We start from the raw sequence: 23,765 nt of genomic DNA, 5'->3' as shown, positions 1-23,765 counted from the left end.
AAGCTGATATATAGGGGCAAATGCTTTTTCCTATCTGTTGAATCATACTAATGCTCATATGGAGCTTGTCTTCAGGATATGTTTGTAAGAGCAGGCACCAGGAGCTGTACAGGTCTCTAGAAGTCAAGCTGTGTGATGTTGTAGAAGGGAGTCCAGAACTCATAGTATGAAGGATGTGTTATTGGTACTGCACTTTCAGCCTTACATTTTTTCTAATTGAGATGTAAAGCTCTTTCCAAGACTTAATAAAACATGGTTTTAGCCCCAGCTATGTGAACTTTAGCCTTATGCTCATGGAGCAGATCTGCTGCACCTGTGCAAATCAGTACTTGCATTAATTCAAAGTCTGCATGCACCACTTCAGATGGTTCAGTGTGGTATAGGACGTGCAGCTGTGATTTACAGAGACTTCAGCATTGTATGCAAGAGTAAAATTGATCTTGTCTGCCTTTAGGGTTTCAGTAATATTGGCGCATCTCTAATGCCTCATAACGAACGTTTTCTTCTCTAAACTCATGAAGCTAGAGTGTTCACCAATTGATGTTCTTACAGGTGGGGAAGTTTGTGGAACACCGAACTTGTGATTTAAAGCCATTTATATAGAGAATAGAGCTCTGTATCCTTTTGTGACACCTGGATACCTGTCAGTTGCCTTAGCACCTTTTGCTGTGTGCATAGGCTTTGTCATATGGGTTAATAAGCCTATTTCTGAATCAACAAACGCTCTCTGTGTCTGACAGCATTTATCTGCATAGTCAGGTCAGTGAACAGCTATATGCTCTGTGATTTGTGCAGAGGCACAACAATCCAAACAGAACTGTCAGCCACTCTTTGTGCAAACATAGGCTACTCTACAGGATGAAGATCAAGAACCAATACTAGAAAAACTGAAAATGAAGATACTTCTCCCACAATGTTTTACTGAGAATATGATTTCTGTTGGAATAAAGCTCTCAAAAAGGAATTTAATTGTACACAGCAAAGTCCATGTAAGAAACAATGTTTTCCTAGCACTAACAAGGAAAGAGTCAACACAAGGACTGACTGCCCCCATGGGCTTACCAGGGTGGCTGGGCAGCTGCTGCATTAACTGCCTCCTGTTCTCATCACAAGGTGCTGGGGCAGGACAGGGACCTAGAAAGCTGGGGGGGGAATACTGATTGGTGAGGCTCACTTGTGTGCATGCAGTGGGGGTATTGTCTTTTCTCTTTCTTTTTTTCCATCTCCTTCATCCCCTGCACTGAAATCTGGCAGCACACAATTATTTTAGTCTTTCACTTTAAGTCCTGAGGAGACTTATTTTTGCTGGTGCTACTTGTCTAGAGGAAGGGAGTCTTCTGGCTGAGTGAGATCTGAAAAGCTAGATGTGCATGATTTGGCTGGGATTTGGGAGCCTGACCACTGCCTAGTAACCTGATACTGGCTCATATGATGCCAAAATCTGCTCTGCTTTCATCTGAGGGTCTGTAGCATGCCCTATTGCTTCAGGGAATGAGGGCAGCGTTGATGATCCATCAAGGTTTTCTGTGAGTTTATTAGTGTTGGCTGATTGAAGTGTTCTTTACAAAAGAATTGTATTTCTTCTTAAGAGGAAAACAGTCAGCCATGCTACATCCTGTGCTCAGTGTGTGTGGCTTCACAGTTCCATAATACAGGTCTCTCTCTCTGTTCTGTAGCTGTACCTTGTCCTCTGCTCCTAACCCTGTGTGGTAACAAAGCATTGTTTCAATCTTGAGCGAGGAAATGGAGAAGCAGGGCTAGATGAGGCCACTTGGCTGTTGGTCACTTTCAAGATCTTGCAATTCTGGGCATTCATGTTGAGGTTAATTTACCCAAACTCCAGCGGAGCTTATTACTTTTAATTCCACACAACCCTACTGTCCAGTAACAATGGGTAATGGAAAATCAGCTGCATCGTCTGTGTGTCAGTACTAAATTTCTGCTTCTGAATGGTGCAGAGTACTTCCAGGAGCAAGTGAAAAAAACTTGCCTCCAGACTCATCTGTACCCAAACTACCAGATTTTATGACTGTGTCCAGAACCCTCTGATCAGGAACAAAAAAAAAAAAAAAAAGGTGTCTCTCTTTTCCTGTCCTCCCTGAAGACATGGATTTTCTTCTGTGCAACTTGTAAAATAGAATGGAAACTATAATCAATAGTGAGGGCTAGATTTCTAATTATAGAATTTGGACCTATTTCAGAAGTTCATGGAAAAATAGTGGGTTTTGTATATTTTAAAAAAAAAAAAAAAAAAGGTACCTATTGGTGATGTTAGTAAATCTACGCCAAAAATAAGCATGACAGTTGGAGGAAGTCACCTTTCTCCGAGTGATACAAAAACACTTTAAGGCACTAGTAAATAGCTAGGTTTAGTAAACATTGGTACTTCATTAATCCAAGCTCTTTCACTCTTTGCTTCATTTACAATTTAACCTTTCCCATTTTCACTGATTATATAACAATTTATATTAGATTTGCTTTATGTAATTGCATTCTGGAACTGTGAAGTTGCTGCCTCATTGCACCTTATGCTTATCATTTTTAAAGATGTATCTATCTCTAGCACTGTCTACTAGGAAAGTCCCTGAACAAGAATACAAAATAAGAGAAGGCAAAGAGAAATAACTGATGGTGGTGCTTCTTCTTTTTTTTTTTTTTTTTTTTCCTCTTACTCCTTCTGTGTATCTATGCTTTGGGGCAAGGCTAACTGTCCCATCTTTCCTCCCACTCTGCTGCCTCTAAATTTCATATTCAATGCATCTCAAAAAATAAAAATAATAAAATAGGGAATCCTTCTACATGGGACCTGCTTTTAATTTGAAAAATAATAATAATAATTTTAAGAAGTTCCTATTCATTTAGTTCAACAAAAATGACCCACTCTTGCATATATTAGTCCTTAAGTACTTGTAGCTTGCTCTAGGTGTTAGAGAGTTCACAGTTTTGATATGTATCGTGCTTCTGCCTTCAGAACTATTATTTGAATATAAAATAGTGTTTCTCAGGCTGTTGTTCTCAATAGTGCAAAGAGGGGCAAACATCCCAAATTTTGCAAAGCAAAAGACCATAATGTTTAGCAGCTAGTGGAATTTACTCAGACTATTAGAAACTGATTTTTTTTTTTTTTTTTCTGGCAAGTGTGCTAAATATGAGTTCAATACAAACTGGAATCAGGACCTGTTATGAGTAGTCCTAATTACTTACTCAGATGGTCTTCATTGCTCTCCTTGTTTTAAATGCACATTTCAGTCCTTTAACCTGTTCTGTCTTGCTCTTCCTTCACAGTTTCTCTGAACTGATGGTGGCTTGTTGCTTGAGCAACAGTACTGGGCCACTTTTCATAAACCACAGGTGAAGCCCTGTTTGTTTATTTGGTAAAGGCAGAGTGAAGTGATGAAGCTTTCTGTGAAAACCAAAAAGCTATCGTGTTTTTGTTGTCAGTCTGTGTATTGGCACAAGGCCCCACAAGTGACAGGCTTCAGAAATGCTCCGGATTTACCAGAGGTGGGGGGATAGAAGAGAAATAGTGTTTATAATTTGGAAAAATCTGAGGGGACAGGGCAAATGTGGAGAGATCAGCTATAGGGATGAAAACTGCAGTTTCCAGAGTACAGAAAGAGCTAGAACTGATGACTGTCCTTAGTTTCCTCAACAGCTAGGAGATGTGGAGAACTGCTTAAGAGTATAAACTGGGGAAGTTTGTTGTTGCGCCTCACAATGATAGACACAAAATGCTAGTAAGCTCTAGCTGTGAATGGGCACAACTGAGCTGTCGTCAGAGGTAAGAACTGCTAAAAGTTAGCAACTGGGGCACTGCTGGGTATTCTGGTAGGGTTTCCAGTACGCACCTACTTGGTTTGGCTTTGACTTGTGCTGCGGTGTCATCTGCTGGCTGTTGTCATGGTGTAGTTGCAAGGACCACGCTCACCTTGGGTCAGTTGGTTTCTACATTCCTGAGCAAATCTAACTTTGTTCCCAGTCACCAGTTACAACTCTGTTACTGGCAGGCACTGGCTAACAAACAAAGCCTAGACTTCATCTGAAACTAATGCCAGACGTCAATGTATAAATTGATGCAGAAGATGGTGTGGCACTTTTAGTGGTATTCTTACGGTGGTATGTTTAGGGAAGACCTAGGTTATCATTTAGAAGCCCTGTGACAACAGTACATATTTATATGAAGGCAGAATTGCAAGTCTGACTTCACGTTTTAAGAAGAGATTTCAAAAGACAACAGCCCTCCATGTAAAATATTCCTGGGTGTAGTCTTGTGTCCAGAGCAGCCCATTCATCCTTAGTTGCATATCTTGAAGCCTTCTGTGTTTATGTCAGGGACTGCAAAAGTCCAGCATGCGGGGAAGATCTACGGTAGAGATGTCATTTCTCAGACTTTAATTTTGCATTTGGCTAATTCCTGGTCAAACGCCTGCTGAGAGTGACTTAGAGTTAGTTCTCCAGGCACAGTCTGAAAGCATCTGTGGGAGAACAGCAGTGACCTCCCCCAGCAGGAGAGTGTAGGGCTTGCACAAAACTAGCTGGAGCTGCTCCGTGCAATGGCATGGTACGGACTGCCATGCCCAAAGCAGAGAGGAACAATGAGGACTCATCCTGCCTTTTTGCTGCCCCACGCTGGACTCTCTGCCCGAGGAGAACACCAACAGTAATCACTATAGTTGCCAGATGTAACAGCACTGACTTCTGCTGTGGCATAAAACATAGAGCTTCTGGCTTACCCGCCCAGCTCTGGCAGCCCGTGCCCACATACCTCTCCATGATGAGCTGCTCTGTGCCTGGAGGCTGACATGTGTGCCCACCAGCATGGATGGAAGCAGCTTCATTGGTGAGAGGATTCAGTTTGGGAACACCAGCTACACTTGCTGAGTAAGCCTCAATGGCTTTCTTTCAGGACTTAATTACTGCAAATTGACAAATTACAGCAGGGGAGGGAAATAACTGTTCACAAAAAAAAAAAAAAAAAAAAAAAAAAAATATGTTGAAGATGCCTTATGGCCCTAGCCTCTTTCCACTAATGGATATGAATCCTTAATGAAAATACCACTCAAGAGAAGATGGATCAGAAGTGGAGGGTGTAGAGCCCAGCACAAAAGGGTCAGGAGGCCTACACGGCACCCGCTTGTTGGCCCAGTGGAAAGGGCAACCACAACTGCGAGAGCAAAGCAAGGGCAAATACTGTGTCACTACCAAATGCCCCCAGAGACCTGTCATCATGGTGAAAGGCAGCATGAGAGATGACTGAGTAAAATGGGCAAGGACAGTGTATCCGAACGCGTTGGGAGTTTGGTGAGGGAGCTTGAGATCCAGATCTGAAGTGAGCCATTGGCTACTGACTTCTGGAGTGGTCTGAATCCAAGCCCAGAAAATCAGCAATGGCCTGAAGACAAAGACTTGAAATCCAGGCTGGAATCTTTGATGTTATCTCATATTTCAGCTCCAGTTGTAGCAAGGAGTAGCAGAATTCAAGTGAAAGACCTTGGTTAACTGCTGGTACAGCTGCAGAGGATTGGTCACTGGTTCAACAGTGGGTGCTGAGCTGAGGCTGAAACTGAACGGGGTAAGCTTCAAATAGGAATGGCAGCCTGTAAAGGTAGTGCTGCGTGCATACAGACAGAAGAAAGTGCTGAGGGCCTGCTAGAGTAAGTCTGACCTTGTGGAGCATACGCTTCCTTCAAGGACTGCTCATCTCTTGAGCTGACCTGAATAAATGTAACCAAAACCACTTCCTGGGATTTTGTGTCCTTCCTCTGGCTGCCTGTGACTTTCCCTTTAGTTCACTGTTTTGCCTCATATAGATGATGGTGGCTCAGCTCCCGGGAGAATGAGCTGCTACTAGTCCTATGTAGTTATCATTTTATCATTGAACACAGCTGCTCTGAATTTTAATAGGTAAGTCTTCTGCATCTGCAAGTGACATATGGCTAGCACAGAGTTGCAGCTTCAAGAGCCTCTTCCTGCTCACATCTCTATCAGGCAGCCGTGGAATGGAAACCTGCCACTTCAGCAAAGGCATTTACAGCAGGCAAGCCGTGGGAAGATAGTCTGTGTAAACATGCTGTAGTTAATGTCAGGTATCCTAACGTGTGCTAAACATAATCTTCTTGACTTTGTATTTGTGTACAGTAATCTCCTCCAGTGCTTTGCTGTTAATAGATGAAGTGCTTTCCGGGCGGTGCAGTTGCTAACGCGTATATAGATCTTTGGTTAGTAGAGAAGGTCTTCAGTCAAGCAGGGAAGCTCGTCTAAGCCTGCAGCTTCCCCAGAAGGGAGGTGTCATAACTACAGGGTGTGTTTCAGCCACGGAGATGGAGCTGCAGCAACTTCACAATCCCAGAGGCAGCAGAAAACAATGCACCTGAAAATGTCATTTAAATGGCCTTACTGCTCAGTCCCTTACCTACTGTGGCTGCTGCCCACATCCTTATGTTCCCTGCCCTCCCTAGGGCCTTTTTGGAGTGTTTACCCTTTCAATCACATCTCCCTCCTATTGCATGAAAAACAGGTATTGATTTTTTTTCTCCTGCCTCAGAAGAGATCACCAAATCCTGTGCTATTGAAAGCAGTACCTCAGATATTTGAGAAAAATTACCTATTGCTGTTAGCAGCACAGGCTCTGGCCCTGGTGATAGCTTGTGGGATGGAGAAATGATGACTGCTGTTTGGGGGGATTATTCCTCTAAACTTTGACCAGTTCCAGTAAGTGTTCCTTACACCTCTTATTACAAATTGCAAGTGGGGGACTTGTCTAGGTAAGCAAAATCTGCATGGATGTAGTCAGTGTAGGTAGAATAAGATAATACTCAGTTGGCACGCTGCGTTGTGCTGGCATAATGACATATGGTTATAGCTAGCGTATATCTCTCTCAGCTGTATGTGCTCTGAGGCATAAAGAGGATAAGTGACTTGTACAAGGCTATTCAGAGGATCAGTCATGGAGCAAAAATGCAGTGGCCTTAAAAGCTAATTATCAGTCAAGAGACAAAGTCATTACTCTGAGTGCTCCATATTTTGTTTATTTTCATTCTAATTTAGAATGAGAAGTTGTAACTTTCAAAAATGTGGTGATATCTTCTTTTCCAACCCACTTTCCCAAGTCAATTTATGTTACAGAATTGCTTTTATAATGTGAGACTTATTTTACAGCCTTTTTGTCTCAATTCGTGTAATTCCTAAACATGTTTGGAATGTTTGCAATTATTTTTTTTTAATTACCGCTCCCCACCTTGAACAAATGCTTACTTTCCCTGGGGGGAAAAGTTTCCATTTCAGTTACGGAACACTTCCATATAGGAACTCCTCCTGCTTTAGAATACTTCAACTAGTCCAACGAACTAGAACAACTCCAAAATAGATTTTTAAAATCCAGGTAAATAGGTTAACTACATCTTGGCAAGTGACTTGCTCAAGAAACTGGCTTCTCCAAGTGTAGTATTTGTCATGGCTGCCTTTCAGCATGCTGTTACAAGTACGTGGTGGGGGTATACTGCATCGTGGTGTAGGTGCAGAAAGTCCTTGCAGTGCAGCAACGTGAAATGCATTGTTGCCCAGGTATGAACAGGATCTTCTTTGAGCTAGAATTAAGTGACATGGCGTTGTTGTTGTTGTTCTGATTTTTATTCTATTTTTTTAGTAACTAGATTTCTTGATATCATCAGTTTCTGTATGTTTTGTGTACTTTGGTGAATAACAACTGAGCAGCAGTAGGAGTTGCATATAGTAGCTCTGAGAGGCAAACTAATTTCTAGAGTATTGGAAAAATAAATTTCAGCTGTGAGCTGTACCATATTTAAATCAATGCCAACATCTGTAATAGGAGAAGGAAAGGGCAAGCAAAGCAAAAAAAAAAATATTGTTTTTTCTAGAAGAGGTAGAAATCCAAATATAACTGTATTGAGCAAAATGAGAACTAACTGTGGTCTTCTGGATTTTGTGCAAACAGCTGTACCAGCCCTAATGAGTACAAAATGAAATTGAAACACAGTAAAGAATGATAAAATGTTACAGTCCTACTGATGTCTGTAATAATGGGATAGTTGATCCAAAAAAGGGTTCTTTGAGTGCAATGAGCACATGCAGTTAATATCACTTGAACAATACAAGTGAGTATATCTTTCCCCAAGATGTGCCACATGGCATCTGTAGAGACTGCAGCGTGTGCAGTTTGGGAAGGGGGAGCTGGAGCTGATAATGAGGTGTGCCTTCCAAAGGGAAGGGCAGCAGGCAGCTGATGAGAGGAGGGTCGACTTCCATGTATTGCTTTCCTCCCACGGGGAAAACTGCACTGCACCTCTTCAGTAGATGTAGAAATCTGCAGTCACTCCACCCTGTATTGCTCACTCTACCAGTACTAATGAGCTCCAGAAGGCATTTTGCTGTCTGAGATGTGCCTCTACTGCTGTTCCTGGGCGTGCATTTTTATACTCCCTCCATGAAGCAAGCAAATGCAATCCTGGCCTGTGTGGCTTCTGAAAAAATCTTAGGAGTAGCAAACTGGTGTAAACAGTGGCTTCTTTACTAAAGACCTTTCAAGTCCAGGGCTTTTTCCTCTGCATTTGCAAGTGTCTGTGTTTTGTTTTTTCCCTCCAGTTAAATGCTGCTTCATCCTCTGCCTGTAAGCCGAGCAAGGTTCTTTACTGGAATAAACTGTGTCCTTAAGCAGGATGAAACTAGACTCAGAGCTGGCATAAATCACCACTGCACACTGCTTCGGTGCAGCTATGCTGATTTGCTGTTGCTGAGTTTCTGCCCTAATGTCTCCTCAGGACGCAAGCAGCTCTGAGCTCATCGGTTAGGAGTGGCCAGTTTTCAAGAATACAAAAAGCTACTGTAGTTCACACACACAAAATTGTCAGGGTGGAAAAGAGATCTTACAGTCACTTCCCCCCTCCCACCCCCCTATTTCTTTCCTCCCTTCTTTCATGGAGAGACAGAAAAGCTCTGTTTTGGTGCTGCTACCATTCAAGAGCTCAGATGAATACAATACTTTGCCAACAGTCATATTTGTGTCCGTGTCATTTGCAGGCACTACTGCTAGATAATGTGATAAGTCAAACTAGACAACGGTGGTTACTAACCAGTCCCACTGATCACACTTCCCATTTGAAATAATGACAGCTGCTTAGCACAAACTACTTGCATTTAAAAAAAAAAAAAAAAAAAAAGGAAAGAGAAAAAGGTGTGGGGAAGCCTCAGCTTTCCTTGGATGGAGAACAGAAGGAGTTGCTTTCTCCTATGGTTGTGAAATGTCAGGATCTATCTACAGGATCTGTGCTGTTTACAGCCTAGGGAATGTGCAGGGTTACAAGACATGGGAACAGTCTCCCCAGTACCAGCACTGGGCTAACTGATTGAGTCTGAAATGGTGGAGAGCTTCTGACCTAAACATGCCTGCTAAACAGAGACGAGAGACTGCATGCATACAGGGGATGCATCTCTACTCTGGCTCTGTTCATTGACTAAAACTACAGTTAGTCTCAGGTCCATGCTTGCCTTCTGGGACAGCTTCATGTGACAGAGCTCCCCTTTCCTGCCCTCGCTGGGGTCGTGTTCATGGCTGTTACTTTCTCCCCTTCCTGGCTGCCTCTCTTCTCCATCGAAAATCACTCCCGTGGGCACCAACACAACTGTAAAAATTCCGGGTGGGGAGTTAGTCACTTACAAGGGCTTTCCAGACAGCAAACTTACTGTGGCATCTACAGTCTTGTGTCAGGGTCTCCTTATTTCTAACCCTCTCACTTGTTAAAGGGACTCTTATTTTCCCCTCCTGCTTAGAAAGCAAGAGGAGTATGAGCTCACCTACCAGCTTTAATGAGCTCTACATGTGGAAGTAGCGTGAGGGCAGCTGTCCCTGTTGGAAGCCTTGCTCTGGAGCTCCTCTGTGGTGGTCGAAGCTATGTTTGGCCATACTCCCATTAGGACAAAGGCAGGCTATCAAGAATGTCAGACTCATCAGGATGCGGTGTGGCATTTTAACCAGGCTGACCCAGACGAGTGCCAGCAACATGTGCCTGACCTAACGCCGAGTGCACTGCTGTGCTTGCCCCTTGGCTGGCCACCGCCGTGCCGGCGCTCAGCACAAGTGCAGGGAGGGAGGATATCTGGCAGAAAGCTGACCAGGGCTTTGTTTGTTCATGTGGCAGCGTGAGCTGTCCTGCCAGGTCCGCACTCTGAGCAGGTTCACCGTGGGGTTAGGGAAGTGCGAGGCTTGGCTCAAGTGGAAGCGACAGAAATGCGTGCCAAGGGCGGGGAGCAGGGAGAGGCACGTCATTGGGCTGCCTTAATTGCACACCAGCACCCCATGCTCCAGGTCATGGCAGCGGTTGTGGTGGTCCCTGGGTCAGGGCAGGCAGCGTCAGCCCCTACTGGGCAGGTGAGGCAGGAACAGCAGGGCCAGGGTCCCCAGGGGCACCCACCCAGCTGCACCGCCAGGACTGCCGGCGATCCATACACACACCAGCCTGCAGTCCGGCCCCAGATCCTGTGGCTGCGTTTTAACAAAGCTTAGTACTAATGAGAAATCCTTTCTGTCCATAGGAAAACATTCTCTCCCTGTAATGGGGCGTAAGGGAGCCCTGCCCACCAGGGAATTGCTGTTTCCTGAGGTGTCAGAGGGCTGCTAGCAGAGGTGCAGCCGTGCCTGCCCCGGTGTGCGGCCGCAGCACTCGCCACAGCCAGCGCCTGCACCCAGGGCGAGCAGGCTCACAAGTCGGTCTCTGGCTCGCAATGTGTGGTGCCTTTGAAGTCGATCGCTTTGTAATTTCTGGCAAATGGAGGAAAGATGACCGGACAAAACAAGTCAGGGAGGAATATATCTTTGCTTTCCACTAAGCCATTTCTCCCTCATCATCTGCCAAGAGTAAACTTGAGTTTATAATAGAAAAATAAATCTAGATAGAGTTTACATACAGAGAATTGTTTTTAAAATGAATTTTAGTTGAAGGAAAACACTGCCTTATTGCAGTCATGTTTTCAAGCAGCAGAAATTAGATCTTTAGAGTTGAGACAAAAGATGTAAGACAGGGAAAGGGCAGAGAGGACTTACTCCCCCACCGAAGCACCCCTGCATCCCATCACCCACGGATGAGGATGGATACCTAGTGAACTGCTGCAGGCTCTTTCAGATAATGCTATGTGAGTGGATTAGGAGCACAAGCATTTGAATTAGGCATTTTGTTGTGTTTTGCTGCTTCATAGGCCTTTCATTGACCTGGGGAAGCTCATGCAGGTGGATGAAGCTAGAGGAACTCTAGGATTAATCTTTCCCTCCCCTTACACTGAGCCAGACCCAGAACAGGTATCAGTGCAGGCACCCCAGCACACTCCGTGTGCGGTGGCGCTGCTGGGGCTGTGCTCTGCCCCCCTGCCGCAGATACAGGGGCTGTCAGCAGCCAGCTTACAGCTGCAGTGATGACCACCCCTTCAGGTGGGCTCACGGGGAGAAGACTTCAGCACCTTCTGAGGGGAGCAGTGCTTCAGGAGTTGGTGCCTGCAGGCTGACTCTTGCTGTGAATTGGGAATATTCCATGTGGGAGAACACCAGAAAGACCTTTCCATTTGCAGTCTGGCAGAATTTAGGTATCTTCTAGCACTGCTCTTTTTTTTTTTTTTTTTTTTTTTTTTTTCCCTCTTCCTTCTCACATATGTAGAGTGAATTTATTCAGCAAAGTGATTTGTCCAAAACACCCCCATTTCTCCTTTTAACTTTCAGCCAGATTGCACTGTGAAGAGAACTGAGGAAAATCAGCTGCACAAATGCTTGTGCTGTTGTGAGGCAGAGCGTGGGGCAGAAATGAACAGCTAGGGGCAGCAAATACATAACCTAGCTAGCTCTAAAAACACTTGTGATTGAATCAAACCCCATGTTCAAATGGGGCAGGGTGGAGGAATTGGCCAAAGATGGCCTAAATGTAATCTCAGCCAGTTCAGCTTCATGCTTTTGGCATAGCTAATGTGGGTTGAGGTACGTAGAAATTGTCCCCCACCATCTTTTCTCCAGTTTTCTGCATCAGGCCCCCAGCTGTCCTGGTGCCCTCTGAACACCAGGTTTTCAGTTTGCCTGCTGTAGTTCAGTGAGCTGGTGTGACCACCCTGAAAGGGAGTCCTGCTGGTAGCAATTGTTGGCTGTCACTTGCTTAGCAGGTTCAGCAATGCAACTGTCCTTGTCAGAGCATGAGATGTGACTTGGTCTCCTATGAGCAAATGTGTTCCTCTGGAAATCAGATGAAATTTTTGGCTAGCAAGGATGCTGATCAAAACAGCGTGGGGTTACAATCCTGTCTGTGGTACAGTTATGGAATGAGTTTTCACACGGTAAAGGAGAGAGTCTCTGCTGGGGGTTATCTAGTAAGTGAATATTATATTGAGGATAAAAGAGCAAGTGTTTTTAAACCATCTTCAGTCTAATATGATGTATTACCTTGTGGTTTACTTCTTTATGTTAAAGATGTAACTATATATCATGATGATGCTGTCTGTCCTGATTTTTTTTTGTTTGTTGCGCTTTTAAAAGCTGACTTTCTCTGCTTGTGTCCTTTATTGAGATTCAGGAAGCTAATCGTCCCTTACTGTTTAGTATAATATTTTTCTCACATCAGCCAGATGAGCAGCCTTTATTGTTTTATATCTAATTACCTGCTAAAGAGTTGTGGAGTTCTGAATAAAATGTCTAAGTGAATGAAGAGCAGACTTCATTTTTTATCTGCAGGACAGAAGCTACTGGGGGGGGGAGGGGGGGGGGTACTTACTGAAGTCTCTTAATCAGCAGAAATTTCCAAGTAAAAACAAAGCTAGAGATCATGTTAGCAGCTTCACAGAGACAGGTAAAGTAAGTATATATGTAACAAAATTAGGCCACAAATTACTTGAAGACAGTGACTCTGCTGCTTTCAAAATAGAATGTCTTGCCTTTTCTGTCTACATGATTGGAGATGGTTTTTATGGACAGTTAATGCAACTAACTTTTGCAGATGTTGGTATATTTGTTTTTGCTTGAAGGCTTTCTTCACGTTTCTGTTGCTGCACTGAGGACTTGGACTAAAAGTTAAACTCTAGTTTTGAGGGGCAGATTCTAATACTCTTGTTCAGGAATATCTTGTAGAGCAAACCTCATTGTATATAAGAATACTGTGTGGTAATGCTCTGCAACTTTTAGCTACTGAAGAGTGCTTTTGCCTGATATTCTCAACCTTCTCAGCCCAACAATTGTATTCTGCAATATTTGTATTTCTTCTTACAAGGTCTCTTACAAGACTCAGGCTTGGTTTATTAAACACAGATAAAGGATTAAAATGGTAATGGATTTGTTGTTTATTTGTTAATGCTACTGAAGATAACTCAGTTTTGAAAATTCTTGGAGTTACTGTGCATCTGTAAGTTTCTTTGTTTTTTCTGGTTCTTCTATATTAATCTTAATTTGTGTGACCAACTGCAAGACTTAAGATATTGTTTTGTCACTTTCAACACCCTTAACAATCTGCTTTAGATTGCAGTGCTTTGCACAGAGTAAGGATTTTCTATGTCCATCCTATAAATACTGGGACATTGCCAATACTGAATTCCTACATTCCCCACACCCTTTCCTATTGTGTTTAAACGAGCTATTCTCATTTTTGGAGATGGGCAGGGTAAGTGCAGAGGAAGATTTCCACTTCTGTCAGTTACAACAAAGAACTGTAGAGAAAGAAACAGAGCTGGGCTTCAAGCTTCTATTGAAGATTCACAGCCTTGACCCTGAATCCTCAAACAATTTCATTAAGATACTCATATTAGGAGTGCTGTTTCTGGGTCAGGGTCTGATAGGAATGGTTATAAAAGGTCTGAAGTTTATTTTGACTGAAGGCTTTCCGTGCATACTGAATCAGTGTTTTTTTTCCTTTGAAAGGTACAGTAATCTTTACAAAATAGAGAATATTAAACTGGCAAGATTTCTTCAGGTATGCTGTATGGATGGTCAGAAGTATGTAGAATATGACAGGCTTCTTGTTGTTTTTCTGATGAGCAAATCAGGTTAGCTATATTCTCTCTCACTGACTCACTGTCACTGACTCAAAAGCTCTGTAGTTGCTATTAATTTTTAGTTGAAAAAAAGTTCAGAAATTCACAACTGCTTAAAAAAAAAAAAAAAAAAAAAAAAGCTGATGGCCAGAAGTTGTGAATTGAAAAGTTTTAGTGGCTTAAATGGAATCTTTCTTCTTTGATAAACCTTTTCCTGGTTAAGCAAATCTTTGGTTCTTTCTCATGAAATTTCTCTCTTATCTTGAAATTATTTAATTGATTGTACTAGGTGTAGACCATGTAATGTTTTTTTTTAGGCACTGTTGATTCTAGAAACGGCAAGTTATCCCTAGCCCTGAGCTGTAGCACTGTTAGTAGAGCTTGCCTCAACTATGCAAAGAATCTGTTAATTCAATTAAAACATGTCATGCTTGTGTAGTGTTAATATGTTCACCAAGCAATGTACTAATTTTAAGGCTACTAAACTCATTCTGTGATCTTGAGGCCATTTCCGATCTTTCTCTCTTAGGAGATGTTAGCTGATAATTTTTAAATTGATGTAATAAAATTCAAGTATCTACTAGGGCAGTCTTAATTGAGCAGGTTGGCTTGACTTGACCACGAAGGGAAAAGCAAAGCACTTACAGTTCTAGCATTGATAAACAAGTACAGCAACATGTCTGGGATACTGGGAAACTACTGAGACTAACCCAGCTCATGGTAATAATATTTCCCAACATCAAAACCTGTGAACACCTACAAGAATTTCTCTTACAGATGCATAGGTCTGACTCTGACTAGCTTAAGAGCAGGAGGCCAGTGATAATGGGTTAAAACTGGTTTGTATCTTAGCAAAACTAAATTCAAATATTTGACCTTGCTTTAAACTTGTTTGTGTTTTTGTATGTCCACTTCCCTGCTTGTAGCGTGAAGGAATTGTTTCTTTTTTCCCCTCATTTTGCCTGACTGCCCTACTTAGACTCTAAAGTCTCTGCAACAACTGCTGTCTGATCTAATGTGCGTGTACGGAGCAGAGCACAATGAAGTCCTGATCTCAGCAGGAGTCCCATCTGCTACTGCTGAGATAAATGATCTTTTCAGTACTGGTTGTTTTTTAATCTCTTTAAATTACCATAAATACATTTTTAAAGCCATATGCTTTCATTCTGTATCCCACTCCACTGAAGAAATCTGGGTTTCTGTGGAAATATAATTATGTAACCATATAATTAAAGACTGCATTGTACCCTGTACATGCAAGTGGGATGAGCTGAGGTCAAGAGCCAGATTGATCTGCCACTTTGCAGGTTTCAAGTACCTAAACTTACTTCAGAAGGGTCACTTTAAATATGGTTGTGTGTATATAACTTTATACTCTTTAAAGGAAAAAAAAAATCTGTTGAAGTGCAATTAGTTCAATTAAACTGAAGTTAGTTTGCAGTAGAAGAAACAGATTCCAAAGAGACCATCAGATTTTGGGGTTGGCTGTCCAGCATTGGATGGTGATCAAGGAAATCTAAACAAAGCTTCTCATTTGTGGCAGAGAGAGACACAGTGGGTGTATAGCCCATAGGATCCGATCTGTCAGAAGGGACAAAAGTTAGCAGAAACCTATGGAGGGGGAGCACTTTTTATTTTTATTTTTTTTGTCCTTTCTGTGTCTCTGCTGCATCAGTGTCCAGGTGTTCCCAGCTAAGTATGGGGTGGTGCTGCTTTGGCAGTGCCATAAGCCTAACGTTACCATGTTGGTTAGTGTTTTCACTGAATATAGGCTTTCTAGGTTGGTACAAATGCTAAAAAGGAAGTGGCAAACTTCACAAGTTATTAACTTATCCAAATTGGAACAGGAATATATAGGCTGAGCTAAGAGCATGTCTCTAATCATAGGCATTTTGTCACTGACAACTTTCAGCACTTTGCCTTAAGCAATGAAAGTGTTGTAACCTTTCAGAAAAGACTGTAAGTTTCTTGAACAACAGATAATTATTCAACCTGGATGTCAGAGCTACCACCATTCCCATGTAGCAGCAGCCTGGGATAGGGGTCACTGCCTCTTGACAGACCCTTCCCTTCCCTGCTTTGAAGAGCTGGGGGAGTTCTTACCTGAGCTCTCAAACTCAGCTTGCTTCAAACTGCCATACGGGACCTGGGTGCAGAAGGATGGGTGGAGAAGGATTTCATGAACTAGTTCCCTGCAGTACAAGTTTGCACAAATCAGACTGTTTTATTTGGTCTTTTTCCCTGAACAGAGAAATTCTCTTCACCTACAGTTCTACATTCAGATGAATAAAGTTAGCTAAGGATTTGTTTTGTCACTGTGGTGTTTCAAGAATTGTTTGTGATTTGTTGTAGTTCCGCTGGATTTTTTTTGGCTTTAGATTTTTAACTTCAGGAGAGATTCAAGTTTTGCTTACAGCAAATCTTTCCTCCCTTAAGAAAATGCAGCTAACAAAGAAACCTTGTAAGCACCAGGTGCAAGAAAACCAAGGTAATTGTCTGTAATTGTGAGATTCTTGCAAACACAATACTTTGCTCAGTCGGATATGTACGCAGCATCCATTTCTGCCAATGGAAGTTACATATACAAACTGAGGGTACAATAGGGCCACTTATGTTTAGCTTCCTTTACATAAAATGTATTGAGGGTTTTTAGTAGGGAATTGTTTTTTAAACAAAAATCAAACGTTTACATGTATAAGATGTGACATCCAGAATTTTTCACAAGTTGTTAAACTCCAATTAGGCTTCTGCAATCTGTATTTACTTGGTAGTAAGATAATTTGCTGTTATCAAAAGAAAATACAGTTGATGTATTTCATGTGTAAATTAATTTACTTTGTCGAAGGGGGAAAAAAAAGCTTTGAAAGCTGATGCTTCTGCTAATGTCAACATTTGCTTATGTTTGAATAGCTTTTCATAATAATAGTCTTTGGCACTCCCTTTTGGCCTTCCACCCAGTCTCGAGGTATCTCCACAGATCTCAAGTTGCACAGGTAAATGCCACCCCCATTTTAGAGAAAGCATGGATACATCTCTGCCTGGGTGTTAACTTCAATTTCCAATAAGGGTGGCTAGCCATGTTTTCTTTACTTCTTTATTTTGCTTTACAGCAAAAATCAGGTTCTGCTGGCATATGTAGGGTTCTCCCCTGGTAGCGCTGAGGTTTTGTGGATGCTTCCATTGCTGGCCACAAGTCTTGTGTGAAGGTAAACCACTTATACAAAGAAGATGCCTGGTACAGTGAAGAGTGCAGGCTGGAGTATCTTTGAGCTGAGCAGGATGTCCTAGACCTTGAGTGATCAGAAAGGACAGATCAGACCATCTCCTCTTCTGTGGAAGCTGGTTATTCTTTCAGGGTCACTGTCGGTTCCTAATTGGAGGACAAAAATCAAGGGTTTTTTCCTCCTCCGAGCACCCATTAAGAACAGATTTAAAGGGTTCATCACCCATCATGAAAATCTCATTTTTTTTCTGATCTCATTACTTTGAACAGCGCCTCAGATGTGTTCAAAATTAGCCTATTAAAGCACGTATGATATTAAAAAAAAAAAAAAAAAGAAATAAGAAATAACTGGATTTAGAATAGCTTTCTATTCTGAATCAGGTTCTTTTCCAGATAATTCTTCCAAAGTATAAATATGGACTATTTTGTTGATGTGCTTTATCCTGCAAAAGGGCAAATTACTTGATTTGATATGACTATAATCTCTCACTTGGTTTTATGGATACAACTGTGGAAAAGGAATGTTCACTTATTTTATATGATCTTTTGTATATCATCTGGAGAGGAACATAAGCTGGAGTTATTGAGCAATAGCAGACAAACTGTACCAAAACACTGTAACTTAAATAAAACAATATTCAGGGGGGTTAATTTTACAGGATTTTTTGTTTTGTTGCTTTTTTGAAAAAAGAAGCTGCCAAAGCATTTGTCAGAAGCAGCACACAATCATAACATCATCTAATTAAAATTCAGTTACGTGCTTCCAGGCAGTTTTAATAATGGTCTTGTTCACACTTCCCCATTATTGTGGAATACAAATCAAGAAAGGGGTAAGAATTTCTATATCCAATTTATCCTCCATAGAAACTTCCAGAAGTCTTGTTGACAATATAGTAGTATCATAAAGCATCTTTTGTCCTGTTCCATGTCTAAAACGTGGCCTGTGTTAGCCACTGCCAGCTTGTGTTGTCCTTCGCTAGTGACTGCTGGCACTGTTTCTTTCAAACGATTATTTGGCGTGGTCACTTCGTTTTAGCAGATTCTGGGACAAACAGGTAAAAACTGTTCCCTGTCTGTGTACAGGATAGTTACTGGAAGTTACCAAGTGAAGTCTTATGGATTTGTGAGGGTAAGAGTGGGGAGTAAGGGACTGCTGTACCCCGTGCACCCCATTACAAATGGGCTGTCATGCCTGGGATAAGACCAAGTCAAAGCAGAGCAGAAACCCTAACAGGTGATTTGCTGGGGTCTGTTGATTTGTGTTGCTGTCTTGAAGGAAAGTATTTGTAGCATGAAGTGGAGGTGAAAAACAGAACAATCACAACAACAGCAAAAAAGTGCCTGTGGCCATACTACCTCAGGCTGCAATCGTGCTTGGCCCCATGTACTACATCGGGTCGGGCGATCAATAGCTGGACTGGAGAGCTTCAGCAGCTGCTCGGCATGGCGTGCTGCTGGAGCATGCAGCATTTGTCTTTCTCTGCATGTGCTGAATCCATGTCATTGTGTATTACAGCGTGTGATGCACCCCTTGTGTTTTGTGTCTGTGGGCCTCCTATGCACTTGGATAGCATGTTGTCTTCTGAATACCATGGAGGGTACACATGTGAGATGCTGGGGAAGAAGGGGGAGAAACATTGTGCATTATCTCTAATAACATCATAAGATGCTGTGAGCGTCAGTGAGTACAATGGGAAATGCTAGTTACTGAGTCCAGGCTACAACTTCTCTTCTGATTAACAATGACTGTTTTGCATTGCAAAACGCTGGAGGCGGTGGGTCTGTGCTACCAGTGATTGAATACAGGACTTCACTGAAATAAGGCAGCCAGTTCTAGTTATAGTATTGTTTTAAGAAGAGGATAAGACATCTGGAAATGGCCAGAATGCTAATTTTTATTCCTTCCATGGAGGAAAAAGAATGCCAACTGATTTAAACCAGGCTGATATAAATTCACCTTCTAGGTTGTAAAGTGGATGAGCAAGCTAAAATCTCAAGCATTGATTTGGTTCGCCTTGCATGAGCAGCTGAAGAAATACCAACACACCTCCATAGGTGCCCCAGGTAACATCCTTGCCATGCTGCACCAATGAATTAAATCCCCAGGGTCAACGTAGTCTACACACTTCTGTGCAGAGAGCATCTTGAATAAACTGATGTCCAAACTAGACTTTGCTCATAAGCTGACCAGGGGAAATACTATAAAGGAGTAGAGGGAAACAGAGTCCCCCTCAGGCAGTTACAGGTTTCTTCATTAGGCTGATTGCTGTCTGTGCAGCCTTCCATGAAGCCAGGATCCACAGCACAGATCACCTGTCTTCATCTGTCTCAAGCTGTGTGTGCACAGTGACAGCGCAAGGGGGAAGAAACTGTTGTATGTGAATCTCCGTCTGAACACACACCCCCAGAAAGAACACTTATTTGCTGTGAGGATGGTCAAATACTGGAATAAAATGAGCAGAGAGGTTATCGAGTCTCTGGCTGTGGAGATACGCAAAACTACAGTAGCCCAGCTTTGGGCAGGATAGGACTGTGATCACCGGGTGATCTCCTGAGGTGCCTTCATGCCTGAACCACTTGTTTGTTCTCTAGGAAATCTTTTCCCAGAATGCCAGGTTTCTTCTGTTTTATATGCTCACAACTCCCCACAGCATTAAAACCACAACTCCGGCTCCCTCCTCTTGTGCTGTTTCCTTTGTTCACCGCATTCTAGCAGCAGCAACCTTTAATTTTTTCTCCAATTTTTGCTGGCATCATCTCCCATGCCAGTGCAGGCTAGCGATGCAGGAGGGCTTTGGGCAGTCTGCCAAGAGCACCATTAGGAGCTTGGAGCAGAGCTGCGTGCTGGTGAGGGCTGTCTGTGGCCGCACTGCAGGGCAGGATGTGGCCCTGCACCTGGGGGATGCACTGCCTCGGGAGTCCTCACTGCTGGTGTCTCCGTCCCACTTTCTCAGTGCGTTTGGGGAGGCTTGTTGCTGCCTTAACAGGTGGCCGTTTCAGTGCTGCGGCTCGTGTTAGCTGCTGCGCTGCACAAGTGATGTACGGCAAATTGTGTTGCGCAGTGGAAACGAGTGTCCAGAGGTCAGGGCTGGACCTGCAGTGTAGAGGAAAAAAAATAAAATCTGTGTGTCCTTGATTCACATCTGCCGTGTTGCAGTCACCGTTTCCTCAGCTGGGGCAGAGGCATCACCACGCCTGTGTTTGCTGAGGGCTCCTCCCAGAGCAGGGCTGGCAGGCTTCCTCTGCGCGGCTGCGTGTGGGCTGTCCTCCCTGGGAGCAGGCGGCGTGCGGGTACGCGCCTGTATGCACACTTGCACAGAAGGCTGAGTGATTAAAGAAGAAACTTTGTCAGCAAATTATCTCATCTTATTTTGGCTATCATAATCCCCTTCAAGCCTCAACAAAACACTCATACGTGTTTGATCAAGTCACTATTAAAGAGAAATATTGTGCTATTCTTGCCAGCTGGACCACCTACACCTTGGTATCGCTATAATTATTGTCAAATATTATTGTTACAAGGGGGCACAGGGTGTGTAGATCTTCCTTTTAATATGACAGTGGCTAATTTAATGGAACATTACTGATTAACACAGCAAGCACAGAATATGCTAGAATACCTTCAACAAAACTTTATGTTCCAGCTGAATGGATTACAGAACACCTCTTGAATGCCTAGTGGATGGCATTGTGCCAGAGCCTTTAAAATTGAAAATGCAGCTTGCTTTCTCCTCTTTTTCATAAAGAAATGTGAAAGCAGAAGCACTGACCTTGGCAAGCCTCTCACACTAAGTTTTCCAGTAGGCAAAAGCACTATAAATCAAACCAGAATAATCCTGTGTATGTTTTTGTTTTTACGCAGGCTGCAGGGATTGCACTTAAGGACTTGATTTTTATTACTAAAGGAATGTTTTTAAATCATCAAGTCCTAGAGCATGTTGTGAGCTTAGTCCAAATGTCATCATCTTTTGCAATTTGCCTAACACTCTGGCTCTGTGCTCCCATGGAAATACAATTTATTTCTCTTGCAAAAGTCATTACAATCTATAAGCACAAACAAAGAAACCTGCAAAACTGAAAATGAGCAATAAAATCATGACAAAATCTGCTACCTAGATTCTTCCCCTAAAGCAGGAAAAAATAAGATAAACGGTGCTTCTCTTTCTCTGAGTTATTAGTTCAGTATTATTTATCACACAGCTTGGAAATCTTAAAAGGTTAGAGTTTATTCTTCATACATGGCTTTGGGGAGCCTTTTGACTGCTGAGAATTGTAACATGACATTGTTTTGGAAATGAAAACTCTGGATGTATTATTTTCCATATTATCTAGATAATGGAGGTGATAGATGGGCAGATGCTAGCTGGTGGCAGCAGCTGTAACTCAGTTATATGATGAAAATTTGCACCAGCAAAGAACAACCTTCCCTTAAAGAAGGAAGTCTGGAGGAACTGCTTTGCTCTGTTTTGTTTGTTTGTTTTTCTAATATGGATATAGCTTATTTTTAGGTTTAATAATGAAGTTTAATTCTACCTCCATTTGTTTTCAAATGCCACATCATTAACAAACATATTGCCTAAGCGTATCTGCAAGTAAATTTATAAATTTAAATTTATAAATTTAAAATCTATAGTGTTTTCCTGACTGTGGGCTTCTGAACACCCCTGAAGTATTAGATGTGATATAGACTAGATGTATCTCTCTCCACATGTGTATATAATAGATACAAAAAAGAACAGAATTTAATAAAATTATTAAGGTGTACGAGTAAGCAAGTATAGGTTATTGCTAGTATTTTCCTCTCTTCCTCCCTCCTTTTTTTTTTTTTTTTTTTTCCAGTTTTTCACTACAGACTTTTGACGTGTTATTTCTGAATTCCAGTAACAGTTGGCGAGGGCAGGGCCTCACACCCACCCACAGCTCAGTTTGTGTCAAAGTGCTGGTTGGATCTGTAGGGCTCAGAAGCTTGTGACTGAACCACCAGACGAGACTGTAGCAACTGGTCTTCTTCCCTGCTGATTTTCTGAATGTGCTGCTGGAGCACTCGCAGAGTTAATTAATAATTACAAGTGTATTGAGTGGGCCTAGTTTACAACGGGCATGGCTTATGATAACCATTTTTCTTGCTTCTCATGTTGTAAATGAAAGTTGCTTGTCCCTACAAGTTCGCAGATGATAGATAAGCATATGCTTAAATGTACTGGGGGCAAGCACAGAACTTAAGCTTCTTCCTGAAATTTCTTCTTTACTCCTGAATATTCCTCTTTACCTTCCTTCTGTTTTCCACCACCAGAATTAAAGCTTCTACATCCATATGTACTCTGGGACAAGAGCTATGCTGTGGGAAACCACCTGAACCAACACTGGAAGTCATGAAAATAGCTGCACTAAGGCCTTTTGTCTGCTGCTTCATCAGTTCCATTTTATGTTTTTCTGTGGAATCGGTTCAGCAGATGTAAATCCCCTGGATTGTACTGTAAGGGTAGTCTCTCTTACCCAAGCCAAAACCCATTCCAAAGGCATGTTGCATAGAATAAAAGTATCCATATGGGGTTTTGCTGACTTAACTTTCCTAGTTCCAGAATGTAGTTTTACTTACCTCTTCTCTAGAGAAACAAGTTGTACAAATTTAAGACCTAGCATCTAGTTTGAGTGTATCTAACGGGGAAACTGGGAGGGAGGGAATAGTCCTACCCTGAGACTTTTCATGTATCAAAGTGAAGTAACATTAAAAGCCAAAAACATGATTTCAGCCAGCTATACTTTCTATCTATATTTACAAACATAACAGCAGAGGGGTCCAGTGACACATTAAACCTAGGTAACTCGGGCCAATTTAAAACTGACAGGCACCAAGTAACTAAAAACAAACAAACAAAAAAACTTCAAAAAGTAAATGATGGTGTAGCTGAGATGAGGAGGAGGTGGCTCACCACTGGTTATGCAGCTTGCCTGGTCTCCTGGGGTGCAGCATGGGTGGGGGAGCTGCACTGGTTTATGTTGCTGGATATAAATGTGCCTCTTCCTGTAAGTGTTCTTGCATGGTCAGGAAAACTATCTGATATACAGAATATCTATAAAGTGTCTTGTCCAAATGCTTGCATGCAGCAAAAATGCTTCTCTAAATAATGCTGGTTCACGAATGTCTAAGCACTTATTTTGTGCCAGGGTGATGGATACCTTGCAAACACTTAAACTGGATAGAAGTGCTATTGGCTAGCTAATTGTCTCCCATATGCAGATTTGTTAAGCTTTTTAGCACTACTTTCCACAGTGCTCAATAAAAACTAGATAGATAGTATCTACATCTACGTGCATTTTGGTGGGTAGAATCATTAGCACACAGTCTTCATCGGTTTAAAAAAAAAAAAAAAAAAAAAACAAAAAAACGACTGTTTAAGGACTTCGTTTAGTAGTGCTCACTTCTGGAGACTGGAAGAGCAGCATCAGCTCTCTGTCCATGACTATATGCATGTGGTTTGACAGGCCTAACAAAATTGGGCAGTTGGTGATCTCAACAACAAGAGGCCACTGT

The 23,765-nt window shown here is 42.3% G+C and overlaps 1 long non-coding RNA gene across 1 annotated transcript in view; it reads left to right on the top strand.

Annotated features, from left to right (window-relative positions):
• The window catches only part of LOC118169263, a 78,269-nt gene that overhangs the window by 802 nt on the left and 53,702 nt on the right, over window positions 1-23,765 (top strand). The gene's annotated exons all lie outside the window — the stretch shown is intronic.

Source organism: Oxyura jamaicensis, chromosome 6 (genome assembly GCF_011077185.1).
Source record: "Oxyura jamaicensis isolate SHBP4307 breed ruddy duck chromosome 6, BPBGC_Ojam_1.0, whole genome shotgun sequence".
Classification (NCBI taxonomy): domain Eukaryota; kingdom Metazoa; phylum Chordata; class Aves; order Anseriformes; family Anatidae; genus Oxyura; species Oxyura jamaicensis.
Note: the sequence above shows the minus strand (reverse complement) of the source record. Positions and strands in the feature narration are given on the sequence as shown.